Source organism: Mauremys reevesii, linkage group 16 (assembly GCF_016161935.1).
Source record: "Mauremys reevesii isolate NIE-2019 linkage group 16, ASM1616193v1, whole genome shotgun sequence".
Classification (NCBI taxonomy): domain Eukaryota; kingdom Metazoa; phylum Chordata; order Testudines; family Geoemydidae; genus Mauremys; species Mauremys reevesii.
The window spans coordinates 9,761,412-9,769,132 of record NC_052638.1 but is presented as its reverse complement, the minus strand read 5'-3'; the positions used below and the strand labels follow the sequence as shown (position 1 = coordinate 9,769,132).

Sequence of the window (7,721 nt, the reverse complement as noted above, 5' to 3'; positions counted from 1 at the left end):
TGCCCCCGCGCTTGTTGAAAATCAGCCTTGGCAGCATGATTCCTCCTGGTGGGTTGCTGAGGAGCAGAGAACTGCTTTCATTTACTCCCTTCGCCGCTCCTTAAATTGAGACTGGTCACCCTCCCCATGCCCATGGCAGGGCCTGCAAACCTGAGTTTGTTCTGGGAGAAGAGGAACTCCAGCACCCACCCAGCCCTGTGACAGTGGAACAAAGAAATCTAATTTGTTTCCCCCGTAAAAATGCAAAGCACAAAGAGCCGGTGCGTGGTCTTGTTTCAGGCACTCTGCCTCTGAAATATGAAGCTGCTCATGAAATTAATGGTGTGTGTGAATTGGATGAATTATTTGATGATTTAAGTCGGTTCTGGCCAGATACCAAGGATCTACCATCCGAAAAAAAAATAAAAAAGAAGCACCAGCCAAACATCTACTCTGCTGAAACCAGGCCTCAGACTGGAATGCAGCACGACGGCACATCGCTCATAGGAATAGTTACAGTCCCTTTGGGCACTGTTTGTGTTTGATAAGCAGGACGGACCTGGCCCAACTCGGGGGCTGGGGAGGGAGGATCTTACAACTTTCTAGGAGCTATGGGACCACTTGCGTAAGAGAGACAATACTGCAGGTCTCCTCATCTTTCATATGGAGACTACAGGCCCTAACATGTAAGGGTCCTTCCTGATCTGGGCAGCCTTCCTTGTGGATGGAGGCAGACCATTGCATGCTAGGAATTGTAATCTGCGTGGATTGAACCTTTGCATTTATAGATGAGAGCTACTGCAGGTTGGATTGCAGAATACCATGGACTTCACTGTTGATATGGAGTGTCTTATAGACTGGCTGTAGTTAGACAGCTCTCTGGTGAGATCACCAGAAAACCAACCCCAGTTTCTCTCTCTTCTATCCCCTGGAATTGAAGTGGACGTTCCCCTCTTTATATTAGAGGTTCCTGCAGTTCTTTAGAACCAAGAGTTCACTGCTTTCTAAAGGGCAGCCCTATTTAGAGAACACGTTGCTCTGAGGAATTACGGGCAGCCTGTCCTCTGGTCACAATGGCCGGGGAGGTTTGCATTTTAAATTAAAACCCAAGATTGTGCAGACAAAACGTGTTTGCTCAGTGTACAACATAAGCCGTGAAGAAGGCACGGGGCCAAGATGTTTGTGCAAGGAACTGCAGGTTTATTTTTATGATTCTAAGGGATGTAATGTGTTGGAAGGCTTTTCCTTATGTAACAAGTTGCTGAATGGAAAAAACATAAAAAGCACTGGGAGAATTGTGGAGCCATTCGCTTTCAACCTGTAGGTCATCGCTTTGAATTTGGCCCAGGCCAGTAGTGGTAGAAGATAATTAATAGCTATGGACTGGTACATAAGAACATATGAGAACATAAGAACGGCCGTACTGGGTCAGACCAAAGGTCCATCTAGCCCAGTATCCTGTGTACTGACAGTGGCCAATGCCAGGTGCCCCAGAGGGAATGAACCTAACAGGTAATGATCAAGTGATCTCTCTCCTGCCATCCATCTCTACCCTCTGACAAACAGAGGCTAGGGACACCATTCTTACCCATCCTGGCTAATAGCCACTAATGGACTTAACCACCATGAATTTATCCAGTTCTCTTTTAATGGAACAAATAGATTGTCCCTGGTAACAGGAGTCCCCACCAAAAAAGCACTGACAATTGGAACGAATTGGACTGACACCAGAAGGGTCTTGGCAAAGAAGCCGATGAATGAACTGGGTTACTGGGTTATAACCTGAACCAGCCTTAGCTCCTAGAGTTGGTCCCTCCAAGTCAGGGTTGAGGAACATTGATGGGGCACCCTGGGTGGGGTATGGGAATCTTTCACTGCCATGTTGTATCTGTTCTGTGAGGCTAAAGAAGATCTTAAGTCTCCAGGGCTCTGAATTCTCAGCACCTTTCAACAGTAGTAAAATGTCACTTAAATCGAAAGCTAAAACCCATCTCGGTCTTGGGTTGTTATTTTTTTTGTTTGCTGATGCTAATGCAGGGATCTGGGTTAGAGTCACAGGATTTCTAATCTTGTCATGCAGTGTCCCTTTAATCTGCCGTAATTCTAAAGTCCTCTTTTGCTATCAATAAGATTGTGTCAGATGGCTTCAACATCAGCTTTCTTTACAATGCAATCAAATGTGTGGTTTATTTTTTTGCATCTGCTCTGTTTAGCCCCTGTTACTTTGCAAAATACACTATAGAGATTTGGTCTTGAATGGGCAGTTTCTTAGACACTCTGCTTTTGTGGAGTCAGTGAAGGTTAGGTCAGCACATTGTTAGAACTTGGCTGCCGGTGGCTGGGCTGCCTCCAGCTGGAAAGGGGGAGTGGTCACTGCTCCTGAATGCTAAATGTTCCCGTTTAGAGAGCAGCTGGCTGGGATCCACAAATGGGGGCTGGGGCAGGAACTGGGCAGGGGCGGCTCCAGGCCCCAACACGCCAAGCGTGTGCTTGGGGCGGCATGCCGCGGGGGGCGATCTGCCGGTCGCCGGTAGGGTACGGTAGGCGGCTCCGGTGAGGTCCACCAAAGCCGCGGGACCAGCGGACCCTCTGCAGGCACGCCTGCGGGAGGTCCACCGGAGCCGCCTGCCACCCTCCTGGCAACTGGCAGAGCGCCCCCCGCGGCACGCTGCCCTGCTTGGGGCGGCGAAATGTCTAGAGCCACCCCTGGAACTGGGACTGGCCAATGTTACTCCCAGTAAGGTGCTGCTATGGCAACAGGAAGGTTTTGTCCTGATATTTTCAGGTTCGTCTGGATACAGGTTGGTCACTGGGCCGATGCAGCTTTGGGGACCCTCGGCATGTCATCATAGGATCTCATGCCCTGAAGCTGGGTTGAGGCAACATCACGTTGCAGTACCCCATACGGTGTCAACGTTACAGGATTGCAATGGAAGGACAAGTCGACGAGTATAGACTCTGTGTGTCTAATGGGGTTGAAGTGATTAACTCCCTTGTAGGAGCTGGCATAGGTGGATGAAAGCATAAAGTTAAAGCTCCTTCAGAATGTAGGTAAAATCCTTCAGTAGTGAGCCACTAACGATCAGTCCAGATGACAACAATGGAGGCTACAGTTAAGCGAAAGAAATATCCCCAGACTTGGTGCCTGCAGTGTCTTACATGCGGTGCCAGATAACGCCAACGAAGATTACGATTCAGTGTTGTTTCTAGCAGTCAGATTGGCTCTCAGGTGCAATGATTCTGTCTCACTAAGCTTAACAGGAGCTGAAAATTTGCCGTGAATCAGCCTTTGAAAAACAACAAGCCAAGGAGCTACATAAAAATTAGTCATGTCTTCATTAAACTTTCCACTGAACTGACGGCATGTTGCTGTGGCCGTAAGATGCAGTGAGGCACACTGACAAATGCCATTCCTGGTGTGCTCTGCAGAGAACGGCTGGCCGCTTTTGTACCACTCCTGCACAGGTCACCTCCGATTGATAGAGACCCAGTGACTCGCTCTGAGTCTCATCCTGCTGTTTCTATCCTGTCCCCTCTTTGCATTTCACAGCCTGGACTATCTGGTCATGTGCAGCAGCAGCAGGGCCGCCCAGAGGATTCAGAGGGCCTGGGGGCTTTGACGGTAATTTGGCGGCGGGGGGTCCTTCCGCTCTGGGACCTGCTGCCGAATTGCCGCCAAAGACCTGGCATTTCGGCGGCGGGTCCTGCTTCGGCGGTAATTCTGCGGCGGGGGGTCCTTCCGCCCCAGAGCGGAAAGACCCCCTGCCGCCAAATTGCTGCTGAAGTCCGCTCCGGGAGCCCTGGCCCCGCCAGAGTTTTCCGGGGCCCCCGCAGCGAGTGAAGGATCCCGCTCCAGGGGCCCCAAAAAACTCTCGTGGGAGCCTCTGCGGGGCCTGGGGCAAATTGCCCCACTTGCTCCCCCCCCGGGTGGCCCTGAGCAGCAGCAACATGGCCAGTGCTTATCTTCCACTGGAAGTGGCTCACAAGGTCTCTGCCCCACGGAGCTAGCAGACAAGACTGCCGGGGCCAGGTTTTCAAATGCTCAGCACCCACAGTTGGAGCCTATTTTTTCCGAAGCGCTCACCTGCTGAGCTGTTCCGAAGCTCCGGCTGTGTACTTGGGTGCTGAAAATGGCAGCTGAAGCTCTATTGAAAATCCAGGCCGACATATCCAGGTCAAACACCAGAAGGCATGGAGAGACATAGGACCAAATTCAGACCTGGTGTAAACAGGAGCAGCTCCTTGGCCCCTGTTCTGTGTTTCCCTCTCTCCCCTCAGGGTTAGAGATGAGGAGTTCTGGCTCTTCAGCCTCCATCCCTCCCCTTTTCTCTCTCGGGGGTGTTTGAGTGAGGCCCTGCAGGCTCTGGACTGGCCCTCCCTTCTAGCTGCATCACCCTGCCAGCACAAGCTTTCCTTAGGCCCCCTACCAGCGCTCCCCAGTCGTTGAGAACTATGGAACATCTCTAATAAATCTCCCTTCTGCTGCTATGGAGCTTTACATTTGTGTTCATCCTGGGCAGGCTCCGTTACTTGGGGAACTTTTCCTCGTTTTGTGCTTGTAAGTCAAGATGCCCCACTTGGCCCACGCAGAAATCTTTATTTAGTCCAGTGCTCTTTCTGGGACAGATTAAAAATATCAAACTTCTCTTCCTTGTTTGGACCCAAATGACTCTTTCCATTGCTTGAACTCTCTTTGCAGGATTAAAAGAATTCCAGGCAGGTTATGGAAAAGAGAGGAGAGAGGTGGTTTTCTCCTGCGTACTGGCTGAAATGTGAGAAGGGGGTTGTACTCGGTAATGGGTCATTGGCAGGTTTGAAGGGTACCTTTGTGACACCAACAATCAAACTGTGCCGAAGGACCAGAAGGTGGCCCACCTGCATTCTGTCGCGCATTGCAGCGTGACAGACAGATTATAATATTGTCAACTCTAGACCTGTTCTAAGAGAAGCTTTCCGCCTGTGAGTGCGGTGAAGCCGGCTTTTTCAAAGCGCGTGGAAATACCGTGCCGCAGTCGGCAGGGATGAGAGCAGAAGTGATCTCATGACACCCAGGTCCTTGCAGCAGCCCCTAGGTTAAGGGGAAGTCTCTTTGTATTTGTTGAAAGGGGCTGTGAGCAGGGTCTCAGGGGAACCAAGTGAGGTCGCTCAATTATGGTGCACTGCAAAGAATGGGGAAAAAAATCCCAAAAACTGGTGGATATTCCAATACTTTGATTTACTGAGCCAGCACAAAACAGGCTCCAGAATACCTCACTCGTTGCACAGAAGCCAACAACACCGTTCCCTTAAAGCCACCCAGCCTTAGGCCCCCACCCAGACACCCAAGTCAAATCTGATGAGGATTACTGAAAATCTTATTCATCATATAGAAAAGTTCTACCAATCCCAAAGGATTGGACACATTACCTCCCAGGTTAATGAATACTTCAGCTCTTACCCAAATACGCGCTTACAGCCAGTTCTCATTAACTAAACTAAAATGTATTAAAGAAAAGAGAGGGAGTATTGGTTAAAGGATCAGTATACATACAGACATGAGTACAGTTCTTGAGATTGAATTCATAGTAGAGATGGCGAGCGTTGTCGTTGCAAAGAGTTCTTTCAGAATTCGTTCATAGGTTATAGTTCAATCTTCATATTCAGGGTGTTCCAGTTTAGGACTGGGATCCAAGCCGCATGACTTAAGCCTCTCTTGCATGAAGTATCAAGCAGGTCTGAGATCCAAAGGATTGGGACCCAAAGGTCTTTTATACAATACCAGGTCTTCTTGTGACAGCTCAGAGTCTTTTGGCGAACAATAAGCAATTATAGGGACTTTTGAAGTAGATCCATTTCTTAAGTATCACCGGTAATTATCCACACAGATTGACATAAGGCAGTTGCCCGTTTTCCATCGTTCTCGGGTGATTTGCTATACATTTCAAAGAGAGAGGAACACAGCCATATCCTATGTTTACAGTTCATTTAAATGTTAATATTCCTTTTTGATCTCTGAATCAACAGCTATAGTGACAATCAGGAACTGTCTGTTTACATGGCTAACATATGAGCACACACATACAATTGGTATCACCTCCAATTTCTAACAATTTAGGTTTGCATTTCAAAGTTCATCTAGCCTATCTACCATGGAGTGGCCCTAATTACCACTCCCTTGTCTCTAATGGTTGACTCTGTGTCATTCATCCTGCAGGATGCTTAACCCTTTCTGGCCATACATCACACTTTGTATAAGATTTGTTGCATTGATATAACAGTGGTAGCAACAATAATCTGCATGGTCATATTTTAATTGGATTACATCACAGGGGCCTACTTTTGTAACACAGACGAATAGGCAGCCTGGTCCAGTTGAAAGATGTTCTGCAAAATCTGGAGCAACTGGGAGGTGTGATCAGAGGTGTTTGGTGCCAGAGATAATTTCTATAATTAAAGGGATCAATAACCCTGTACAGTTTGGTTTTGGGGCAGTTCCCTACCCCCCAGAGGGCCCTTCTGTAATAGCAAGACTCAAATAACTAACCCTTTGGGATCAGCTTAACCCAAAAGCAGATGAAGATCCCCTTCCTTGAGCCCCTGGCTTTTCTTTCCAGCATTACTCCCCATTAGAAACAGAACCATATGATGTGAATCAAACTGGAATTAACTCAGGGAAGGGGCATGGCCTATGCTTATGCAGGAAATCAGACTAAGTGATCACAATAGCTTTATAATCCATTCATCTTGCTGCAGCTTCTCCATAAATTTCACCGTGTTGGTCCCTGCTCACTTTTTGTTCTTCAGCACGGTTTATCTCTTCCCCCCTCTGCCAACAACCGGGCTATTTTCTCAGAGCGAGGCCAGCCCGAGGGCACAGCTCTGTTCCCCTGACCCTCTTCCAGAGTGGTGCTAATGTAGAGTTTAAATAACAGTGCTTTGAGGGTAGTAATTTCAACCGTCTCCCAAACTGAAGCGCTAATAAGGGTCTTTGGCATCCTAATTAAGGCTGTAGCATTGCTTAGCGCAGTGGTAGGAATGGTTTGTTGTTGGCAGGGTTTTGCACGTCAGGAGAAGTGATTTGTGGACTGGTACCCTGTGCTGGGCTCCTCCACTCACTTTAAAACCCTGGCTCGGGTCCTCCGACTGCAGACAGGGTTACTCAGCTCTGCTGCTCCAGGTCTATTGCATGGAGCGAAGCAACGAGGCAAAATGAGCTCTCTGTGATGGGGTCCACAGGGATTCTGTCTAATCATGTTACTGAGGCGCCAGTGAAAATCTTATTTAAAAAACAATAAATCAGATGCTAGCAGAAAAACAGGCCCCTCTGGCGTCAGGGTTTTGCTGATGCAATTTGGAATAATACAGAATTCTTGCCTGGAATAGGGGCCAGATTCCAGGTGGGTTTTTGGCCCCCTTAAACCACCAAAACAGCCTGAAGGGGAAGGGGAATACACCCTATGAATCCAGTGCACTGGCTCTTCCTCAGCCCTGCTCCCAGCAGAGGGAGCATTTGGGGGCCGAGACGGGAGCGTGGCTGGACTGTGCTGTGCTCGGGCTAGTCTCACCTGGCTGATGGGGTCCCGAAGAGGCAATTGCAGCTTGATCATAAATGTGAGTAGCCATGTGGCTGCTGTGATTTATGGGGGGGTTCTGGCAGATCCCAGCTGCCCGAAATGTTACAGAGAGTATGAAGGTGACTTCAATCCATTTTTGAGCCACCTTCTGCCGCGTTCCTGTGCAGGGACAGAGGAACAGAGAATCGG

The 7,721-nt window shown here is 48.8% G+C and overlaps 1 protein-coding gene across 7 annotated transcripts in view; it reads left to right on the top strand.

The window, feature by feature from the left end:
- The window catches only part of CPNE2 (copine 2), a 172,684-nt gene that overhangs the window by 55,495 nt on the left and 109,468 nt on the right, over window positions 1-7,721 (top strand). The gene's annotated exons all lie outside the window — the stretch shown is intronic.